The sequence below is a fragment of the Lutra lutra genome, chromosome 7 (genome assembly GCF_902655055.1).
Source record: "Lutra lutra chromosome 7, mLutLut1.2, whole genome shotgun sequence".
NCBI lineage: Eukaryota > Metazoa > Chordata > Mammalia > Carnivora > Mustelidae > Lutra > Lutra lutra.
The window spans coordinates 148,837,108-148,860,586 of NC_062284.1; the positions used below are offsets into that span (position 1 = coordinate 148,837,108).

A 23,479-nucleotide genomic window follows, 5' to 3' on the forward strand; every position below is an offset into this window, starting at 1 on the left:
GGCAGAGAACAATAGGGGAAGGGAGGGAAAATTGAATAGGAGGAAATCAGAGAGGGAGACATCCATGAGAGACCCTTGACGCAGGGAAAAAAACTGAGGGTTGTGGATGGTGGGAGGATGGAGTAACTGGGTGATAGGCATTAAGGAGGGCAGGTGATGTGATGAGCACTGGGTATTATATGCAACTAATGAATCTTTGCACATTATATCAAAAAATAAAACATTATCATTTGGAGAAGCAAAGTAACAAGTACTAAATATGTAACAACAAACCAAATCCCCATTATTCATGTATGACATGAGGAATCTGGGTACTGGTCAGACCTGTCAAAGCCTGGAAGTCTTTAGTCTGAGCATAAGCTGAACAACTGAAAGTCACCAGCTCTTCTCAGACCCAGCAGAGATATTGTGATAGGATATCTTTGTCTGATCAGGCGGTTATGACAAAAAGCACTATCTGGGTAGGGTATAAACTATAATGAATTCCATCAGAGTTATGAAAGATGGAAGTCCAATGTCAAGTCATGCAGCACATCCAGGACCCCTCACTCAGTCTGTGCTGGGAGGGGGTCAGTCCAGTGATCTCCAAAATGTTGTGGACAGTAGGTCCAGGCTTCTCTTTAGAGGCTCACTATGTTCTCAGGGTCTTGACGAGTAGCTCCTGGGTTATGCTGAGATGGTCAACCCATAACCTCATCAAGTATTTCCACATCCTTCCTGATTTCTCAGGAACAAGATCTCTCCTTCCTTCCAGTAGGAACAGGCTGGGAATTTTCCAAAATTTTCAGTTCTGCTTCATACTGATTAAAGATTATGTCTTCATATCATTTGTTCTTCCCACACTTTACCATAAGAATTCAAGAGAAGCCTTCTTTTTTTTTTTAATTTTTTATTTTTTCAGCATAACAGTATTCATTATTTTTGCACCACACCCAGTGCTCCATGCAATCCGTGCCCACTACAATACCCACCACCTGGTGCCCCCAACCTCCCACCCCCCACCCCTTCAAAATTCTCAGATCGTTTTTCAGAGTCCATAGTCTCTCATGGTTCACCTCCCCTTCCAATTTCCCTCAACTCCCTTCTCCTCTCCATCTCCCCTTGTCCTCCATGCTATTTGATATGCTCCACAAATAAGTGAAACCATATGATAATTGACTCTCTGCTTAACTTATTTCACTTCAAGAGAAGCCTTCTGATGCTTTAAGCCTTTGGTCAGAAATTCCCTCAGCCTCTTATCAAGTGGGACCTCTCCCAAGTTCTTGCTTTCAGATCTCAATGCAAGCAAGCTCACTACCTGACTACAGCATAGGTCACCTCCTCTCCATTTCTCAAAGGCTCATTCCTCACCTTGTGAATGACATCATCAGAGTGGCCTGTACTGTTCATGTCTTACCAGATACAGTTCACAAGCATTTAGATACTCTCCAGGAATCTTGGGGCTTTCACTGTAGGTCTCTTCTTTCCTTCTGGGGTCTCCCGTGAATCACCCTTTATGGCCACTTCCTGAATATGTAGGCTTCTTCTGCACACATCACAGAAGGCTACCAGCCTTACCCATTACTCAGATCCAAACCTCTATGATTTAGGTCTTTGTTACAGCAGTACCACACTTCTCAGGATGGTATAACAGCATAAACCAGGTAGCTTAGAAATCAATTTCTCAGAGTCTGAAAAACAATCTAAGGGTTTTGAAGGGACTGGGGTTGGAAGGTTGGGGGAGCCAGGTGGTGGGTATTATGGAGGGCACATATTGCATGGAGCACTGGGTGTGGTGCATAAACAATGAATTCTGTTACTAAAAAGAAATAAATAAAAAATTAACACACACACAAAAAGAAATCAATTTCTCACATTTCTGGAGCCTTCAAAGTGTAAGATCAAGGTATTGGCATATTTATTGTGTAGTGAGTGCCTCCATCTGGATCATAGGGCATGTCTTTAAACTTCATCATCATATGGTAAATGGAAGGTTCATTATGTGAAACTTATGGGTCACATTATGAATCTTCCATTTATAAATGTGGGATAAATGTGGGATCATAATAGCTCTGATTCCATTCATGACCTAACATTCTCCCAGAAGCTCTTACTCCTTTGCCATCTTATTGGACATTACATTACAACACTTGAATTTGCAGGAGACACATATATTCAGATCATAGTGCAGGGAAAACTGTGACCCCAAAATTGAGTTTTCAAATGCGCATGTGCAGGGAATCACAACTTACAAGGGAAGAAGCCACCCACAGATATATCCACAGGACCCACAAGAAAGTAGGAAAATTGAACTGTGAATGGTGAGTTGATGAAGGTTCAGTGTGGAGATGTCTGAGTTGAGGCTCCTGTGGAATTGGTGACAACCTTGGGGGTGTCCTACAAGTTTGTGTTTTAGGTCCAGAAGTCCCACCTCATTCCCCCAGGAAAGAAAGAATGAACATTTGTTGTGCTTCTGAGGTGGGGGAAAAAAATCCTCTTGAGAAACTTGGCAGATAAATCAAGATCTGGGGGGCAGTAAAAGTCAAAATCCAGTCCATTCTAGATTTCCGGGTGGGGTAAGGGAAGCACACCCTTCTCTCCCCTCCCCTTCCCTTAGGCTTTCCTTGTCACCTCAGTGAGGCCTAATGTGAGATTCTCTTGTGCGTATGACATCAAAAGTCTCAGGTCAGAGATAGAAAAACCAACCATAGACTACAAACACCTGTCTATATCCACAGATTATTCCCCTACCATTGGACTCTTCTATAATAATAACAGAAGAAAATGCAAAGAGAGCTAGAAAACTAGAAGTTATTTCTGAATTCTATATGGAAATTCAGGTCCAAATGAGACAAAAGCAGGAACATAAGAGGAAATGTCAGTGTTTTCTCATTAGTAGTTGATATATTATTTTTCTTCTGAATCAATTTTATGCTATAAGTCCCATTTCAGCTCCACTTTAGGGTTCTGTCATCATGGTAGACATTCATTATTGAGCTTCACTCTACAACTGGCACCTGGTGGGGATCAGGAAAGAGTCACAGGCCTCCAGCCCCATTGGGCTCAGGGTCCAGGACCGGTTGAGGGAGAAGTTACAGCAGGGTAGAGTGAGGACATCGTGACTTTCTGTGGGATACTTGAAGGATAGCACCGTATGAGCAAAGATCCAGGATCTATCATCCAGATCCGAGGGTTCATTTGGGTTTCCTGTGTGGAAGCCAGGAAACATGTTTCAGACACAGTCCCCAAGGCTGCTCTCACAGACTCCCCCCAGAGCAGGACTCAACAGGACTGTGATGTCTGATGTCTTTTTCTCTCTAGCTTGTCATCCTGTCTTATTGTGGAAATCGTAGAGTCTATCCCATCAGGTGGGCTGTTTTTCCATCCAAGAGATGGAGCAGTGCCTAAAGAGGGGTCAGTTCCTGATCACCAGTGTCCACTCACATGGATAATGAGCCAGAGGATAAACTGTAGCTAGGAGGACATGGACCCAGTTCAGGCAGATGTCTTGGGAGTATTTTCTAACGATGTGGAGGCAGTGTGGGCTAGCCAAAGGCAGAGAACAGGTACAAAGCTTTCAGAAAGCCTGGGCTGTGCAGGTGCTTCTCAGGGATGATGAGAATTCCTGCAGGTCCTTTTGTGGAGAAAGAAAAACAGGATATGGATGAGGTTAATTAAGGAAATTTCCCTAGTGACTGGGGAGATCTAGTCTACAGGTAGACACTGTTATCTTGTTCTGGTTGGCTACAAGGAGAATATGGGAAATTAGAGATAAAAAAAAATAATGATCTATATATCCCTGAGTGAATATAGAGAGGCTAGAAGGGAAACCCCCATCTCAAAAGAACGCGCCCCCCCACCGCCACCACTGCACCTGCTCCTGGGTCTGACTTGTGTCTGTGGATCTTGAGTGCATCTTGCTGATGTGAGCATAACCTGGTGTCCTGAGCACCTCAAGAGCCCTGAACTATCTGATCTTTCTGTCCTAAGCACTCCCTGGTGCCCTGAAAGCTCCCTAGTGTTTTGAATAACTCCTGGTGACTTGAGCACCTGTTGTGGAACTGAGCTCCCTCTGATGACCAGAGGGCCTCCTGTTGCCTCCAGCGCCCTTGCAGCCCAGCTACTCCTGTGTCCCTGCAGGAAAGTTTGTGTCTGGGCTCACCCCAAGAGTGTACACACTGTGTACACACACTACAGTAACACACGGTGGTGTCCTCAGCACTCAGGCTCTTCATCTGCAGAATCAGCATGTTCTTGCCATTGTCTCAGGAGATAGTGAATTGGCCCATCACAGTGTCTTCATAGTATATGTAACTACCACCACTCATAAAGGCTGAGACCCACTGCAGCCCCTTCCCTAGAGCCTGGCACACACAACTCATGCCATAGTCCCTGAAAATTAATCCAGAAGCTTCACAGGATAGTCTCAAGGACCCCCTCAGGCTTCACCAGGTCTCCACGAGACTCCACCAGCTACATCTCACACTGGACACCTGTAGACACAAGACATCCTGGTCAGGAAACTGTCCTTCACTCACTGTTTTTCTTACTCATATCCACTTTCTTCTTCAATGTCTCTTGTTCTCTCTAAATTACATTTTAAGGGTGCCTGGGTGGCTCAGTGGGTTAAGCCGCTGCCTTCGGCTCAGGTCATGATCTCAGGGTCCTGGGATCGAGGCCCACATCGGGCTCTCTGCTCAGCGGGGAGCCTGCTTCCCTCTCTCTCTCTCTCTCCCTCTGCCTGCCTCTCTGTCTACTTGTGATCTCTCTCTGTCAAATAAATAAATAAAATCTTTAATAAAAAAAATAAATTACATTTTAAAAGAGTAACAAGGAAAACCCAGTCAAGAATAACCTCCATCATGAGCTGTCTGTGTTCTGTCCTGAACATTGATTGGAAATCCTGGGAATCCCAAGACTGGGGCTCCCATCCCAGCTGCAGTCTCAGGGCTGGGCTGGTTTAATCATCAGATAGTGGACCCTGCTAGCATGGCCCCTGACTATATAGCCAGCATGGTATCCACACTGACAGAGAGGACAGTAACCAGAGCAGGTGTGACTGTCTTTGATTTGGTGATACTGACAGCTTTTGGGAAAAGATGAAGTTTAAGTATATGATTTTCAGGGTATACACTTGGTTTCCATTTACTAGTTTGTTTTCACATAGTCACACATATTGGGGTGTAGGTATCATATTTCCCCTTAAAGTGACATGATCCTACACCCAGAATTGTGGAGGGTTTGTGAGGTGTCTAAGAACACTCTGGGGTGAGAGTGAGCCCAGGGATTCGGACCTGTGTCCCTCCCATAGGATTTACTACCCTCTCCCTGAGTCCCCTGCAGGACAGAGTGCACAGGCTCATGGGGAACGTGGAATCCTGCCTGTAGTGGGGACAAGATGAATTTGTTTGTTCTAGAATTTATCTGAAATCCAGAATCAGGGTGCATGCAGGTGTTCTTTCAAGTCTCTAAGCTTTCACTATCACAGGGTTCATCCCAAAGCATCTCTGGAATTATTTGTAATAGTTTTGATGACTGTGCTCAATCAGGATGAACTGCACAGAGGCAAGGAGTGTGAGATGAGAAACACAGGTGTCAGAATCAACAGTATCCAGAGCAAGCAAATCCATTTTCCACAAAATTTCCTGTATTTTCTTTGCAATTCTTCCTTCTTCATTCCTTCTTCATTCTGTCCCCACATTACTCTTGATCTTCATGTTACCTCACACTGCTTTAATTTTCTAGAATATATAATTTTGTGATTGTATTAAATGTACCTTTATTTCTAGGGCTTCTATTGATGAGCCAAATACTTGACAATACCCCCATATTTATCATGTTTTTTATGATGAGCAGCTTTCCAAAGATGGCATAGAGCACAATATGTCCACTTTTAAGCCGATGATTGGGCTTGGAATTTTTCCCATGTTTCTGTATTTTATTTTCATTTATGTGTTTATTTATTTATTTATTTTAGTTACCAGGAGCATGAAAAGAGGGGGACAAGATGGCTGGGAAGTAGGAGGAGACGCCCTTTCAACCTGTACCTTAAAGTGAGCTGATTACCTTCCAAAGAACTCTGATCACCCACGAAATCAGCCTGAGATCAGAATTATACACGTCTGGATCTCTACAGGAGCAAAAGACACCAATGGGCAGGTAAAGCGGCCTGGGAAAGGTGGACTGATATCGGAAGATAAACAAAAGGGGGAGGGAGCCACCAGTGGCGGCCCATTGGAAAGTAATATCCCAATACAAGAGTGCCCTGTGTCTTTAGACCAGCATTAACTTGCAGTCTGGTAGAAAGCACTCAAATAGAGCAAAGGATCGCGGGAGCCGGGGGAAATTGTGGGAATCAGGGTGGCTAGGGACAGGGGCTTAAGTCCCCAGACCAAGGACAGCCACCCCTGGCGCAGAGCCACAGAGAGTGAAGCGGAGAAACCAGGTCTTGGTCCCTGAGCCACCAGTGCGTGGGGTCCCCTCTCCCAGAGATGCTTGGTGTCTGGCTCCCGTGAGGGGCTGGGAGCCTCGCCAGGGGCAGAAGCACATCGTTTTTGCAGTTCCCACTAGAGTCCCGTGCCCTGCTATCAGAGTCCGAGTCGTGCCCCGCGCCCTCCCCTGAGAGAGGTGCTGCACAGGAGCCAGCCTGGTGCTGTGGGACCGGGAAAGACCAGGCACTCCCAGCCCAGGCCAGCGGGAAAATCTCAGTGTGCCATTGCTGCTTGGAACCTCTCTGGCAGTCTGGAGCTGCCCAGACAGCCACCGCTTTTGGGTATAAGCAAAAAATCCTGTGTCCCCAGGGACCGCAACTCGGAACCTGCTCTGCCAGCGGCCAAGGGGGGATTTATATGGGCTCTGCAACACCCACAGAAGAACAGACTGAGGCTTCTCTCTGAGAGGGAGGTCAGGGTGCAGTTTGCTTTCCTCTAAACCTACAAAAACCATCAAAAGCGGTCAAGGCAAGAGAAAAAAAAAAGTCAACAAACATAAAAACCTCCAGAGAACAAAAGCCTGAAAATGACAGTTTCCTCAGAGCCCACCCCCTTGAGGGGGGCAGGAGGACTTAACTCAGGGAACCTCACTGACTGAAAACCCACGTGGCAGGCCCCTTCCCTAGAAAACCAACCAGGAAAGAAAAAAAAAAAAAAAGAGACTACAAGAGAACCACCACCACTACTTCATAGGACAACTTTTATTTTTAACTCGTTCCCACTATTCTGGCTCATTTTTTATATATAGATAAATTTTTAACCTATTTACCATCACAGTGAGCTGTCCAGTACATCAAATTCCATAATAACCTTCTAACTTGAACTTTTTGATACATACATTTGTGTTTGTCTTTTGCATTTCTATTTTTTAAATTTCTTTTTTTTAAATTTTAGTTTAGTTTAATCTAGTTTATTCCTTTTTTACTTTTATTTTCTAATATTCATATAGAGTTAAACTTCAAGGTAATCCCCTTTTCCCATTCAATGCTACCCCTATAGGTAAACCAAATTTTAATCCCCCTTTATCTTAGGAAAGTTGAGTCCTTTAACAAAGATATCAAGATACATCCAGGAAGAATCAAAGCAAGCTTCCTCGCCCACACTGAGAATTTATAACCACTCTCCCATCTTTTTCTTCCACCAGTGTTTCTGTGTTTTTGTGTTTGTCCTGATAGTATATAAATCTTACACTTGGGGTTCTTTTTGACGAGGTTCTTCCTTTATTTGCTTATATATATATATATTTTTCTCTTGTCATATACTTTTATCAGTCTTTTTGTCGGTTTTTGTTTGTATACTTCATAAACCTTACCTTGGGACCCATTTGGACTGAACCTTCTCTTTTATCTTCCCTTTCTTTCCTCTCTCTCTCTCTCTCTCTTGTTCTTTTTCTTTTCTTTTTTCTCTCGTTTGGGTGGGGAATCCTGACTGCTCAGAAGCATTCTAGGGTGCACCTTGACTGCACCACGGTCGATACAACCAGCTACATCTGTTCAGTCATCTCTCACCAAAATGACTAGGAGGAGGAATGCCCAACAGAAGAAAAATACAGAGGATGGGCCTTCTGCAACAGAGCTAATGGCTTTCAACATAGACAATATGTCAGAAAGAGAATTCAGGTTAACAATTATCCAGGCAATAGCTAGGTTGGAGAAAGCCATGGATGACCAAACGGAATTGACTAGGGCTGAGCTGAAAGCGACCAGAGTTGATGTTCACAATGTAAGGGCTGAGCTGAAAGCTACCAGGGATGCGGTTCACAATGCTCTCAAAGAGTTCCAATCTAATCTAAATTCTCTCAAAGCTAGGGTAACTGAGACAGAAGATAGAATTAGTGATCTTGGGGACAAACAGATAGAGAGAAACGGTCAAGAGGAAGCCTGGAACAAACAGCTTAGAAGCCACAAAAACAGAATCAGGGAAATATAAATGATGCCATGAAACGATCCAACGTCAGAATTTTTGGAATCCCTGAAGGGGAGGAGAAAGACAGAAGTCTAGAAGATAGTGGAACAAGTTCTTCATGAAAATTTTCCCAATCTCGCGAATGGAACAAACGTTCATGTACTAGAGGCCAAACTGTCTCCACTCAAGATTATAGATTCCAGAAAAACATCAAGGCACCTGAGAGTCAAATTGAGGAATCATAATTGTAGATATAATCTCTTGAAAGCCTCTAGGACAAAGGGGCTCCTACTTACAGAGGAAAGCCCATCAGACCTGTCCACAGAAACCTGGCAAGCCAGAAAGGGCTGGCAAGATATATTCAGGGCACTAAATGAGAAGAACATGCAAGAAAGAATACTTTATCCAGCAAGACTGACCTTCAAAATGGATGGAGAGTTAAAGAGTTTCCAAGACCGGCAAGGCTTAAAAGACTATGTGACCACCAAGCCGACACTGCTGGAAATATTAAGGGGGATTCTATAAAAGAGGAAAAATCTTAAAAATAGCATTGAACAGAAATATAGAGACAATGTACAGAAAGAAAGACTTCAAAGGTAACACGATGGGGCGCCTGGGTGGCTCAGTGGGTTAAGCCGCTGCCTTCGGCTCAGGTCATGGTCTCAGAGTCCTGGGATCGAGCCCCGCATCGGGCTCTCTGCTCGGCAGGGAGCCTGCTTCCTCCTCTCTCTCTGCCTGCCTCTCTGCCTGCTTGTGATCTCTCTGTCAAATAAATAAATAAAATCTTTAAAAAAAAAAAAAAAAGGTAACACGATGTCAATAAAAACGTATCTATCAATAATCACTCTCATTGTGAATGGCCTAAATGCACCCATAAAATGGCACAGGGTTGTTGGATAAAATGACAGGACCCATCCATATGTTGTCTACAAGAGACCCATTTTGAACCTAAAGATACATACAGACTGAAAGTGAAGGGATGGAGAAGCATCTTTCATGACAATGGGCCTCAAAATAAGGCTGGAGTAGCGATTCTCATATCAGACAAATTAGATTTTAAACTAAAGACTGTAGTCAGAGATACAGAAGGACACTACATAATTCTTAAAGTGACTATCCACTAAGATGATCTAACAATTGTAAATATCTATGCTCCAATATGGGAGCAGCCAATTACATAAGAAAACTGTTAAGATAAAGACTCATATTGATATGAATACATTAATATTAGGAGATCTTAACACACCTCTCTCAGAAATAGACAGATCATCGAAGCAGAAAATCAATAAAGAAACAAGAGAATTGAATGACACATTGGACCAGATGGACCTCATATATATATACAGAACATTCCACCCTATTGTGTTCTCAGAACACAATGCTTTGAAACATGAGCTCAATCACAAGTAAAGTTCCATCAGAGAATAGTTTCATTATAACACCAGTGCTTCACCTATTCATCCCTTCCGCTGGAAACCACTGATTTTTTTATTTTTTACTCTACAGTATTATTGTTTTGAAAATATATAGTTGAAATGATTCAGTATGTATACTTTTCAGACTGACATCTTGTACTTAGGAATAACCTTTAAGTTTAAGTTTCCTCTATGTCTTTTTATGGCTTGATAGCTCCTCTCTATTTTGTACTTAATAATATTCCACTATATGGATATAGCACAGTTTTATTTATGCACCTATTGAGGGACATCTTTATTGCATCCAGTTTGTGGTAATTATGAATAAGGCTATAGTACACATCCATGTAGGAGGTTTTGTATGGATATAAGCTTTAAACACATTTTTATAAATAGCTAGGAGTATGGTTATTGGATTGACTTTTAACATTTATTTTTTTTTAGTTTTATAAAGAAATTGCCAGACTGACTTCTAAAGTGGCTATACCATTTTGCATTTCAACCAACAGTGGATGAGAGATTCTGTTGCTCCACATCTTCACCAGCATTTAGTATCATCAGGATTTTTTTCAATCACAAGGAAAAGTTCAGAAGGAACTCAAACACCTGGAAGCTAAAGACCACCTTGCTTAAGAATGCTTGGATCAATCAGGAGATCAACGAAGAACTGAAACAATTCATGGAAACCAATGAGAATGAAGACACTTCCGTCCAAAACCTATGGGATACAGCAAAGGCACTCCTAAGTGGGAAATACATAGCCATCCAAGCCTCCCTTAAAAAAATTGAAAAATCCAAAACACAGCAGCTGTCTCTACACCTTAAAGAGCTGGAGAATCAACAACAAATCAAACCAACTCCACACATAAGAAGGGAAATAATCAAGATTAAAGCTGAGATCAATGAGGTAGAAACCAGAGATACAGTAGAACGTATCAATGAAACTAGAAGCTGGTTTTTTGAAAGAATCAATAAGATCGATAAAGCATTGGCCACACTAATCCAAAAGAAAAGAGAGAAAGCCCAAATTCATAAAATTATGAATGAAAAGGGAGAGAACACAACTAACACCAAGGAAGTAGAAACAATCATCAGAAGTTATTATCAACAGTTATATTCCAGTAAGCTAAGCAAACTAGATGAAATGGATGCATTCCTGGAAAACTATAAACTCCCAAAATTGAACCAGGAAGAAATAGACATCCTGAATAGACCGATACTAGTAACAAGATTGAAGCAGTGATCAAAAACCTCCCAAAAAACAAGATCCCAGGACCTGACAGATTCCCTGGGGAATCCTACCAAACTTTCAAAGAAGAAATAACACCTATTCTCCTGAAGCTGTTTCAAAAAATTGAAGCGGAAGGAAAACTTCCAGAGTCTTTCTATGAAGCCAGCATCACCCTGATCCCCAAATCAGGCAAAGACCCTACCAAAAAGGAGAATTTCAGACCAATATCACTGATGAATATGGATGGTAAGATTCTCAACAAGATCCTAGCAAACAGGTTCCAACAGCACATTACAGATTATCCACCATGACCAGGTGGGATTCACTACTGGGCTACAAGGACGGTTCAAGATTCGCAAGTCAATCAATGTGATAGAACAAATCAATAAGAGAAGAGAGGAGAACCACATGGTCCTCTCAATTGATGCAGAAAAAGCATTGGACAAAATCCAGCATCCGTTCCTGATTAAAACGCTTCAAAGTATAGGGATAGAGGGAACATTCCTGAACTTCATGAAATCTATCTATGAAAAACCCACAGCAAATATCATCCTCAATGGGAAAAAGCTTGCAACCTTCCCGTTGAGATCAGGAACACGACAAGGATGCCCACTCTCACCACTCTTGTTCAACATAGTATTAGAAGTCCTAGCAACAGCAAACAGACAACAAAGAGAAGTAAAAGGTATCCAAATTGGCAATGAAGAAGTCAAACTCTCTCTCTTCACAGATGACATGATTCTTTATATGGAAAACCCAAAAGACTCCACCCCCAAACTACTAGAACTCATACAGCAATTCAGCAACCTGGTGGATACAAAGTCAATGTACAGAAATCAGGTGTTTTCTTATACACTAACAATGAAAATACAGAAAGGGAAATTAGAGAATCGATTCCATTTACTATAGCACCAAGAACCATAAGATACCTGGGAATAAACCTAACCAAAGAGGTAAAGCATCTGTACTCGAGGATCTACAGAACACTCATGAAAGAAATCGAAGAAGACACAAAAAGATGGAAGACCATTCCATGCTCTTGGATTGGAAGAATAAACATTATTAAGATGTCTTTACTGCCTAGAGCAATCTATACTTTCAATGCCATTGTGATCAAAATTCCACTGGTATTTTTCAAAGAGCCGGAGCAAATAATCCTAAAACTTGTATGGAATCAGAAGAGACCCCGAATCGCTAAGGAAATATTGAAAAACAAAAATAAAACTGGCAGCAAGACGTTACCTGATTTCAAGCTTTACTACAAAGTTGTGAAAACCAAGACAGCATGGTACTGGCATAAAAACAGACACACAGACCAGTGGAACAGAGTAGAGAGCCCAGATATGGACCCTCATCTCTATGGTCAAATAATCTTCGACAATACAGGAAAAAATATACAGTGGAATAAAGAGAGTCTCTTCAATAAGTGGTGCTGGGAAAACTGGACAGTTACATGTAGAAGAATGAAACTCGACCATTCTCTTACACCGTACACAAAAATAAACTCAAAATGGATAAAAGACCTCAACATGAGACAGGTATCTATCAGTATCCTAGAGGAGAATATAGGCAGTAACCTCTTCGATATCAGCCTCAGCAACTCCTTTCAAGATATGTCTCCAAAGGCAAAGGAAACAAAAGTCAAAATAAACTTTTGGGACTTCATCATAATCAAAAGCTTCTGCACAGCAAAAGAAACAGTCAACAAAACAAAGAGGGAACCCACAGAATGGGAGAAGGTATTTGGAAAGGACAGTACAGACAACAGGTTGATATCCAGGATCTATAAAGAACTCCTCAAACTCAACACCCACAGAACAGACAATCATATAAAAAAATGGGCAGAAGATATGAACAGACATTTCTCCAATGAAGACATACAAATGGCTATCAGACACATGAAAAAATGTTCATCATCACTAGCCATCAGGGAGATTCAAATTAAAAGCACATTGAGATACCACCTTACACCAGTTAGAATGGCCCAAATTAGCAAGACAGGAAACAACATGTGTTGGAGGGGATGTGGAGAAAGGGGAACCCTCTTACACTGTTGGTGGGAATGCATGTTGGTGCAGCCTCTTTGGAGAACAGTGTGGAGATTCCTCAAGAAATTAAAAATAGAACTTCCCTATGACCCTGTAATTGCACTACTGGGTATTTACCCCGAAGATACAGATGTAGTGAAAAGAAGGGCCATCTGTACCCCAATGTTTATAGCAGCAATGGCCACGGTTGCCAAACTGTGGAAAGAACCAAGATGCCCTTCGACAGATGAATGGATAAGGATGATGTGGTCCATATACACTATGGAGTATGATGCCTCCATCAGCAAGGATGAATACCCAACTTTTGTAGCAACATGGACGGGACTGGAAGAGATTATGCTGAGTGAAATAAGTCAAGCAGAGATAGTCAATGATCATATGGTTTCACTTATTTGTGGAGCATAACAAATAGCATGGAGGACAAGGGGAGATGGAGAGCTGAAGGGAGTTGAGGGAAACCGGAAGGGGAGGTGAACCATGAGAGACTATGGACTCTGAAAAACAATCTGAGGGGTTTGAAGGGGCGGGGGGTGGGAGGTTGGGGGAACCAGGTGGTGGGTATTAGAGAGTGCACCTATTGTATGGAGCACTGGGTGTGGTGCATAAACAATGAATACTGTTTTGCTGAAAAGAAATAAAAAAATTTAAAAAAAGCAAAAAACTAATGATCTAGTATATGTTGTCTGCTTGAACATTAAAAAAGAATATAGACTTTTTTTCACGTTTTTTAAAAATTTCTTTTCAGTGTTCCAGAATTCATTGTTCATTCTCCAAGGAAATAAGGGTTTTGAATGACACACTGCACCAGATAGACTTCTTTGTTATTTATTTGGGCCTTTTCTCTTTTATTTTGGTTAATTTAAGTAGGAATTCTCAGGTGTATTGTGTGTGTTTTCCCTCAAAGTATCACATGACGTGATGATCACAGGGTTTTATACTGAACAGATGGAACATTGAATATTATATCAAAAGTCAGCGGTATATTATACTTTGGCTAATTGAGTTAGAAAAAAAAATACGCAGACCCTGGTTTCTTTGATCTGTTCTGTGTTTCTTTGTTTCTATATAATCTCTCTCTGCTCTAATCTTGCTATTTCCTTCCTTCTGCTATATTTAGGATTCAGTTTCTCTTTCTCTTGCACCTTTAGGTGTAATGTTAGGTTGTTTATTTGAGATTCTTTTTCTTCTTGAGGTTCTTCTCTATGCCGTGTATTTCTGTCTTAGGAATGACCACCTTTGCTGCAGAGAAATTACAGGATGGTGATAATGGTTTTCTACTCTTTTCTTAAATTTATTTATTTTTTAATATAAAAATTCATATCTTTTATTTATTTTTTTTATTTTTTTATTTTTTCAGCTTAACAGTATTCATTATTTTTGCACCACACCCAGTGCTCCATGCAATCCGTGCCCTCTACAATACCCACCAACTGGATCCCCCAACCTCCCAACCCCGCCCCTTCAAAACCCTCAGATTTTTTTTCGGAGTCCATATTCTCTCATTGTTCACCTCCCCTTCCAATTTCCCTCAACTCCCTTCTCCTCTCCATCTCCCCTTGTCCTCCATGCAATTTGCTATGTTCCACAAATAAGTGAAACCATATGATAATTGACTCTCTCAGATTGACTTATTTCACTCAGCATAATCTCTTCCAGTCCCGTCCATTTTGCTACAAAAATTGGGTATTCATCCTTTCTGATGGAGGCATAATACTTCATAATGTATATGAACCACATTTTCCTTATCCATTCATCTGTCGAAGGGCATCTTGGTTCTTTCCACAGTTTGGCAACCGTGGCCATTGCTGCTATAAACATTGGGGTACAGATGGCCCTTATTGTTAATTTTTTTTTTTTTGTGATGAAGATAGCCTTTTATTTTTTTAATCATTTTTTAAATTTATTTTCAGCATAACAGTATTCATTGTTTTTGTACCACACCCACTGATCCATGCAGTCCGTGCCCTCTCTAATACCCACCACCTGGTTCCCCCAACCTCCCACCCCCCCACCTCTTCAAACCCTTCAGATTGTTTTTCAGAGTCCATAATCTCTCATTGATCACCTCCCCTTCCAATTTCCCCCAACTCTCTTCTCCTTTCTAACTCCCCTTGTCCTCCATGCTATTTGTTATGCTCCACAAATAAGTGAAACCATATGATCATTGACTCTCTCTGCTTGACTTATTTCACTCAGCATAATCTCTTCCAGTCCCGTCCATGTTGCTACAAAAGTTGGGTATTCATCCTTGCTGATGGAGGCATCATACTCCATAGTGTATATGGACCACATCTTCCTTATCCATTCGTCCGTTGAAGGGCATCTTGGTTCTTTCCACAGTTTGGCAACCGTGGCCATTGCTGCTATAAACATTGGGGTATGGATGGCCCTTCTTTTCACTACATCTGTATCTGTGGGGTAAATCCCCAATAGTGCAATGGCAGGGTCATAGGGAAGCTCTATTTTTAATTTCTTGAGGAATCTTGACACAGCATACTGTTCTGCTGTTTTCCAAAGTGGCTGCACCAACTTGCATTCACACCAACAGTGTAAGAGGGTTCCCCTTTCTCCACATCCTCTCCAACACATGTTGTTTCCTGCCTTGCTAATTTTGGCCATTCTAACTGGTGTAAGATGGTATCTCAATGTGGTTTTAATTTGAATCTCCCTGATGGCTAGTGATGATTTTTCATGTCTAGATGTTTCATCTGTCTAGATTTTCATCTGTCTAAAATCTGGCTAGATTTTTCATGTGTCTGGTAGCCATTTGTATGTCTTCATTGGAGAAGTATCTGTTCATATCTTCTGCCCATTTTTTTTATACGATTATCTGTTTTGTGTGTGTTGAGTTTGAGGAGCTCTTTATAGATCCTGGATATCAACCTATTGTCTGTACTGACATTTGCGAATATCTTCTCCCATTCCGTGGGTTGACTCTTTGTTTTCTTGACTGTTTCCTTTGCTGTGCAGAAGCTTTTGATCTTGAGGAAGTCCCAAAAGTTCATTGTCGCTTTTGTTTCCTTTGCCTTTGGAGACATATCTTGAAAGGAGTTGCTGAGGCTGATATCGAAGAGGTTACTGCCTATATTCTCCTCTAGGATACTGAAGGATTCCTGTCTCACGTTGAGGTCTTTTATCCATTTTGAGTTTATTTTTGTGTACGGTGTAAGAGAATGGTCGAGTTTCATTCTTCTACATGTAACTGTCCAGTTTTCCCAGCACCACTTATTGAAGAGACTCTCTTTATTCCACTGTATATTTTTTCCTGTATTGTCGAAGATTATTTGACCATAGAGATGAGGGTCCATATCTGGGCTCTCTACTCTGTTCCACTGGTCTGTGTGTCTGTTTTTATGCCAGTACCATGCTGTCTTGGTTTTCACAACTTTGTAGTAAAGCTTGAAATCAGGTAACGTCTTGCTGCCAGTTTTATTTTTGTTTTTCAATATTTCCTTAGCGATTCGGGGTCTCTTCTGATTCCATACAAGTTTTAGGATTATTTGCTCCGGCTCTTTGAAAAATACCAGTGGAATTTTGATCACAATGGCATTGAAAGTATAGATTGCTCTAGGCAGTAAAGACATCTTAATAATGTTTATTCTTCCGATCGAAGAGCATGGAATGGTCTTCTATCTTTTTGTGTCTTCTTCAATTTCTTTCATGAGTGTTCTGTAGTTCCTTGAGTATAGTTCCTTTACCTCTTTGGTTAGGTTGATTCCCAGGTATCTTATGGTTCTTGGTGCTATAGTAAATGGAATCAATGCTCTAATTTCTCTTTCTGTATTTTTATTGTTAGTGTATAAGAAAGCCACTGATTTCTGAACATTGACTTTGTATCCTGCCACGTTACTGAATTGCTCTCTGAGTTCTAGTAGTTTGTGGGTGAAGTCTTTTGGGTTTTCCATATAAAGAATCATGTCATCTGCGAAGAGAGAGAGTTTGACTTCTTCACTGCCAATTTGGATACTTTTTATTTCTCTTTGTTGTCTGATTGCTGTTGCTAGGACTTCTAATACAATGTGGAACAAAAGTGGTGAGAGTGGGCATCCTTGTCGTGTTCCTGATCTCAATGGGAAGGCTGCAAGCTTTTTCCCATTGAGGATGATATTTTCTGTGGGTCTTTCATAGATAGATTTGATGAAGTTCATGAATGTTCCCTCTATCCCTATACTTTGAAGCGTTTTAATCAGGAACGGATGCTGGATTTTGTCGAATGCTTTTTCTGCATCAATTGAGAGGACCATGTGGTTCTTCTCTCTTCTCTTTTTGATTTGTTCTATCACATTGATTGATTTGCGAATGTTGAACCATCCTTGTAGCCCATGAATGAATCCCACCTGGTCATGGTGGATAATCTTTTTAATGTGCTGTTGGATCCTGTTTGCTAGGATCTTGTTGAGAATCTTTGCATCCATATTCATCAGTGATATTGGTCTGAAATTCTCCTTTTTGGTGGTGTCTTTGCCTGTTTTGGGGATCAGGGTAATGTTGGCTTCATAGAAAGAGTCTGGAAATTTTCCTCTGCTTCATTTTTTTGAAATAGCTTCAGGACAATAGGTGTTATTTCTTCTTTGAAAGTTTGGTAGAATTCCCCAGGGAATCCGTCAGGTCCTGGGCTCTTGTTTTTTGGGAGGTTTTTGATCACTGCTTCAATCTCGTTACTAGATATCGGTCTATTCAGGTTGTCCATTTCTTCCTGGTTCAATTTTGGGAGTTTATAGTTTTCCAGGAATGCATCCATTTCATCTAGGTTGCTTAGCTTATTGGCATATAACTGTTGATAATAACTTCTGATGATTGTTTCTACTTCCTTGGTGTTAGTTGTGATCTCTCCCTTTTCATTCATAATTTTATCAATTTGGGCTTTCTCTCTTTTCTTTTGGATTAGTGTGGCCAATGGTTTATCAATCTTATTGATTCTTTCAAAAAAACAGCTTTTAGTTTCATTGATACGTTCTACTGTATCTCTGGTTTCTACCTCATTGATCTTTGCTCTAATCTTGACTATTTCCCTTCTTATGTGTGGAGTTGGTTTGATTTCTTGTTGATTCTCCAGTTCTTTAAGGTGTAGAGACAGCTGGTGTATTCTGGATTTTTCAAATTTTTTGAGGGAGGTTTGGATGGCTATGTATTTCCCCCTTAGGACCGCCTTTGCTGTATCCCATAGGTTTTGGACCGAAGTGTCTTCATTCTCGTTGGTTTCCATGAATTGTTTCAGTTCTTCTTTGATCTCATGGTTGATACAAGCATTCTTAAACAAGGTGGTCTTTAGCTTCCAGGTGTCTGAGTTCCTTCTGAACTTTTCCCTGTGATTGAGCTCCAGTTTCAAAGCATTGTGATCTGAGAATATGCAAGGAATAATCTCAGTCTTTTGGTATTGGTTGAGTCCTGATTTGTGACCCAGTATGTGTTCTATTCTTGAGAAGGTTCCATGTGCACTTGAGAAGAATGAGTATTCTTTTGTTTATGGTGGAATGTTCTGTATATATCTATGAGGTCCATCTGGTCCAATGTGTCATTCAATGCTCTTGTTTCTTTATTGATTTTCTGCTTCGATGATCTGTCTATTTCTGAGAGAGACGTGTTAAGATCTCCTACTATTAATGTATTCATATCAATATGACTCTTTATCTTGATTAACAGTTTTCTTATGTAATTGGCTGCTCCCATATTGGGGGCATAGATATTTACAATTGTTAGATCATCTTGGGGGATAGTCCCTTTAAGAATGATGTAGTGTCCTTCTGTATCTCTGACTACAGTCTTTAGTTTAAAATCTAATTTATCTGATATGAGAATCGCTACCCCAGCCTTCTTTTGAGGCCCATTGGCATGAAAGATGCTTCTCCATCCTTTCACTTTCAGTCTGGGTGTATCTTTAGGTTCAAAATGGGTCTCTTGTAGACAACATATGGATGGGTCCTGTCGTTTTATCCAATCTGCAACCCTGTGCCATTTTATGGGTGCATTTAGGCCATTCACATTGAGAGTGATTATTGATTGATATGTTTTTATTGACATCGTGTTACCTTTGAAGTCTTTCTTTCCGTAAATTGTCTCTATATTTCTGGTCAATGCTATTCTTGGGATTTTTCCTCTTTTATAGAACCTCCCTTAATATTTCCTGCAGTGTCATCTTGGTGGTTGCATAGTCTTTTAAGCCTAGCCGGTCTTGGAAACTCTTTATCTCTCCATCCATTTTGAATGTCAGTCTTGCTGGATAAAGTATTCTTGGCTGCATATTCTTCTCATTCAGTGCCCTGAATATATCTTGCCAGCCCTTTCTGGTTTGCCAGGTCTCTGTGGACAGGTCTGATGTTATTCTGATGGGCTTTCCTCTGTAAGTAAGGAGCCTCTTTGTCCTAGCGGCTTTCAAGAGATTATACCTACAATTATGATTCCTCAATTTGACTATCAGGTGCCTTGATGTTTTTCTGGAATCTATAATCTTGGGTGGAGACTGTTCGGCCTCTCGTACATGAATGCTGGTTCCATTCGCGAGATTGGGAAAATTTTCATGAAGAACTTGTTCCACTTATCTTCTAGACTTATTTCTTTCTCCTCCCCTTCAGGGATTCCAATAATTCTGACATTGGAACGTTTCATGGCGTCATTTATTTCCCTGATTCTGTTTTCATGGTTTCTAAATTGTTTGTTCCAGGCTTCCTGTTGATCCTTTCTCTCTATCTGTTTGTCCTCCAGATCACTAATTCTATCTTCTGTCTCAGTTACCCTAGCTTTGAGAGAATTTAGATTAGAATGGAACTCATTGAGAGCATTGTGAACCTCAGCCCTGGTAGCTTTTAGCTCTGCCCTAACATTGTGAACAATCTGTCTGGTCGCTTTCAACTTGGCCCTAATCAATTCCATTTGGTCATCCATGTCTTTCTCCAACCTAGCTATTGCCTGGATAATTGTTAGCCTGAATTCTCTTTCCGACATATTGTCTATGTTGATAGCTGCTAGCTCTGTTGCAGAAGGTCCATCCTCTGTATTTTTCTTCTGTTGGGCATTCCTCCTCCTAGTCATTTTGGTGAGAGATGACTGAACAGATGTAGCTGGTTGTATCGACCGTGGTGCAGTCTGGGTGCACCCTGGAACACTTCTGAGCAATCAGGATTCCCCACCCTAATGAGAGAAAAAAGAAAAGAAAAAGAAAAAAGAGAGAGAGAGAGACAGGAAAGAAAGGGAAGATGAAAGAGAAGGTTCATCCCAAATGGGCACCAGGGTAAGATTTATGAGGTATGCAAACAAAAACAGACAAACAAAAAGACTGATAAAAGTATATAACAAGAGAAAAAACATATATATATGCAAATAAAGGAAGAACCTTGTTGAAAAGAACCCCAAGTGTAAGATTTATATACTATCAGGACAAACACAAAAACACAGAAACACTGGTGGAAGAAAAAGATGGGAGAGTGGTTATAAATTCTTAGTGCAGGCGAGGAAGGTTGTTTTGATTCTTCCTGGATGTATCTTGATATCTTTGTTAAAGGACTCAACTTTCCTAAGCTAAAGGGGGTAAAAATTGGTTTATATATAGGGGTAGTATTGATTGGGGAAAGGGGATTACTTTGAAGTTTAACTCCATATGAATATTAGAAAATAAAAATAAAAAGGAATAAACTAGACTAAACTAAACTAAAATTTAAAAAAAACTCAAAAAATAGAAATGCAAAAGAAAAACACAGGTGTATGTATCAAAAAGCTCAGGTTAGAAGGTTATTATGGAATTTGATATACTGGACAGCTCGCTGTGATGGTAAATAGGTTAAAAAATTATCTATAAAAAATGAGCCATTATAGTGGGAACAAATTAAAAATAAAAGTTGTCCTATGAAGTAGTGGTAGTAGTCTCTTGTAGTCTTTTTTTTTTTTCTTTTTATTTCCTGGTTGGTGTTCTGGGGGAGGGGTCTGCCACGTGGGTTTTCAGTCAATGATGTTCCCTGAGTTATGTGAGTTATGTCCTCCAGTCCCCCTCAAGGGGGTGGGCTCTGAGGAAACCGGTTTATTCAGGCTTTTGTTCTCTGGAGGTTTTAATGCTTGTTCACCTTTTTTTTTTTTTTCCTCTCGCCTTGACCGCTTTTGATGGTTTTTGTAGGTTTAGAGGAAAGCAAACTGCACCCTGACCTCCCTCTCAGAGACAAGCCTCAGTCTGTTCTTCTGTGGGTGTTGCAGAGCCCATATAAATCCCCCCTTGGCCGCTGGCAGAGCATTTCCAAGTCGCGGTCCCTGGGGACGCAGGATTTTCTGCTTCTACCCAAAACCAAAGCAGGGCCAGCTATTTGGGCAGCTCCAGACCACCAGAGAGGTTCCAAGCAGCGATCACACTCTGAGATTTTCCCGCTGGCCCGGACTGGGAGTGCCTGGTCTTTCTGGGTCTAAGAGCGCCCGGCTTGTGCGCACCTTTTTCAGGGGAGGCTGTGGGTCGCGAGGGCATCTCAGGCTCTGAGAACGGGGCACAGGTCCAAAAGCACCAGGCTGGGCCTTGGCGCACCTCTCTCAGGGGAGAGTTTGGGGTGCGCGCATCTCAGGCTCTGTAGCAGGGTTCGTGCAATCTGCCGTCAGGCTTGGCTCCCATCCCCTCACAGGGGCCAGAACCCACGCAATCTCGGGCGCACTGGTGGCTCAGGGAACAAGACCTGGTTTCTCTGCTGCATTCTCTCTGGCTCCGCGCCAGGGGAGGCTGTCCTGGGACCGGGACTTAAGCCCCTGTCCCTAGCCGCCCTGATTCCCATAATTCCCCCCCCCCCCAGCTCTTTTGCTCTTTTGGAGTGCTTTCAACCAGTCTCCAAGTTCATGCTGGTCCGCAGATGCAGGGCACTCTCTCTCCTATTAGGGGTATTACTTTCCAACAGGTCACCTCTGGTGGCTCCCTCCCCCTTTTGTTTATCTTCTGATATCAGTCCGCCTTTCCCACTCAGCTTCACCTGCCCACTGGTGTCTTCTGCCCCTGTAGAGATCCAGATGTGTATAATTCTGATCTCAGGCTGATTTCATAGGTGACTGGAGTTCTTTGGAAGGTAATCAGCTCACTTTAGGGTATAGGTTGAAAAGGCGCCTCCTCCTACTTCCCTGCCATCTTGTCCCCCCCCCTTTTCTTAAATTTAATTTTATTTTTTCAGTGGATGTTTTATACTCGTGTGTGTGTGTGTGTGTGTGTGTGTGTGTGTGTGTGTGTGTGTGTGTTATCTTCTGGCTACACTGGTGCTTCTTGTGATCCACAGTGAGTGCCACTGTGATTCTTACAATGGTTTTGTTGACTTGCATTAGGATATTTGTAATGTATTAGTATTTAAAGACAAGAGTAAACTAATGTAACTGATTCTTTTTTTTTTTTTACATGTTAGTATATTTGTCTTCTGGTTACAACTAAGTTTCTAAGTCAGAGAGTGAATAGGTAAGCACTGAATAATGTCTAGGAGGTTCCCTTGGGGAAACTGCTCTATGGAGAGGAAACCCCAGACCCTGACAGGAAACCTGCCATAACCACCATCTGCACCTGCTCCTAGGATTAAAGACAGAATTGGTGATTAGTGTGCTCCCTCTGCAGATCTGATATTTTTGTAGTTTGAGGTTGGTGTCTGGGCTCACACTGATGTCCACTCACCATGTCTTTTGCACAGTAATACAGGGCCGTGTCCTCGGGTCTCAGGCTGTTCATCTGCAGATACAGCGTGTTCTTGCCATTGTCTCTGGAGATGGTGAATCGGCCCTTCACAGAGTCTGAGTAGTATATGCTACTTCCATCATAGCTAATACTTGGGACCCACTGCAGCCCCTTCCCTAGAGTCTGGCAGACCCAGTATTTCCAGTAGCTACTGAAGGTGAATCCAGAGGCTGCACAGGAGAGTCTCAGAGACCCCCCAGGCTTCACCAGGTCTCCCCCAGATTCCACCAGCTACACCTCACACTGGACACCTGCAGACACAAGACATCCTAGTCAGGAATCTGTCACCCACCCATGGTTTCTCTCACTCATATCCACTCACATACTCAATGTCCCTTGTTCTCCATAAATTAAATTTTAAAAGAGCAACAAGGAAAACCCAGCCAAGCACAAATTCCATGGTGAGTTCTCTGTGTTCTGTCCTGTTAGGTGAATGTGGACACCTGGAAATCCCAGGCTTGGGGCCCCTCTCCCAGCTGCATGATCTGGGCTGGGCTTTTTTTTTCAGTGAATGGAAGACCCTATTTGCATGTCCTCTGAGAATATAGTTAGCTCCAGACGTAGGTTCAATTCATTACAAGTTAAAAACAAAGATGACATTGTTTGTAGACCGCTTTGTTTAGACAGCACTTTGACAATATGTAGTACTCTTTGTTTTTGTGTAAAAAATGCATTTATTGTTAACAAACGTTGGAACAGGATATCAATATTATAAATTCCCATTCAGAGTTAATAAT

General features: G+C 41.6%; 1 pseudogene; it reads right to left on the reverse strand.

Moving 5' to 3' along the window:
- Positions 1-6,237: 6,237 nt before the first annotated feature.
- Positions 6,238-23,157, reverse strand: LOC125104226 (immunoglobulin heavy variable 3-74-like; annotated as a pseudogene).
- Positions 23,158-23,479: the final 322 nt, after the last annotated feature.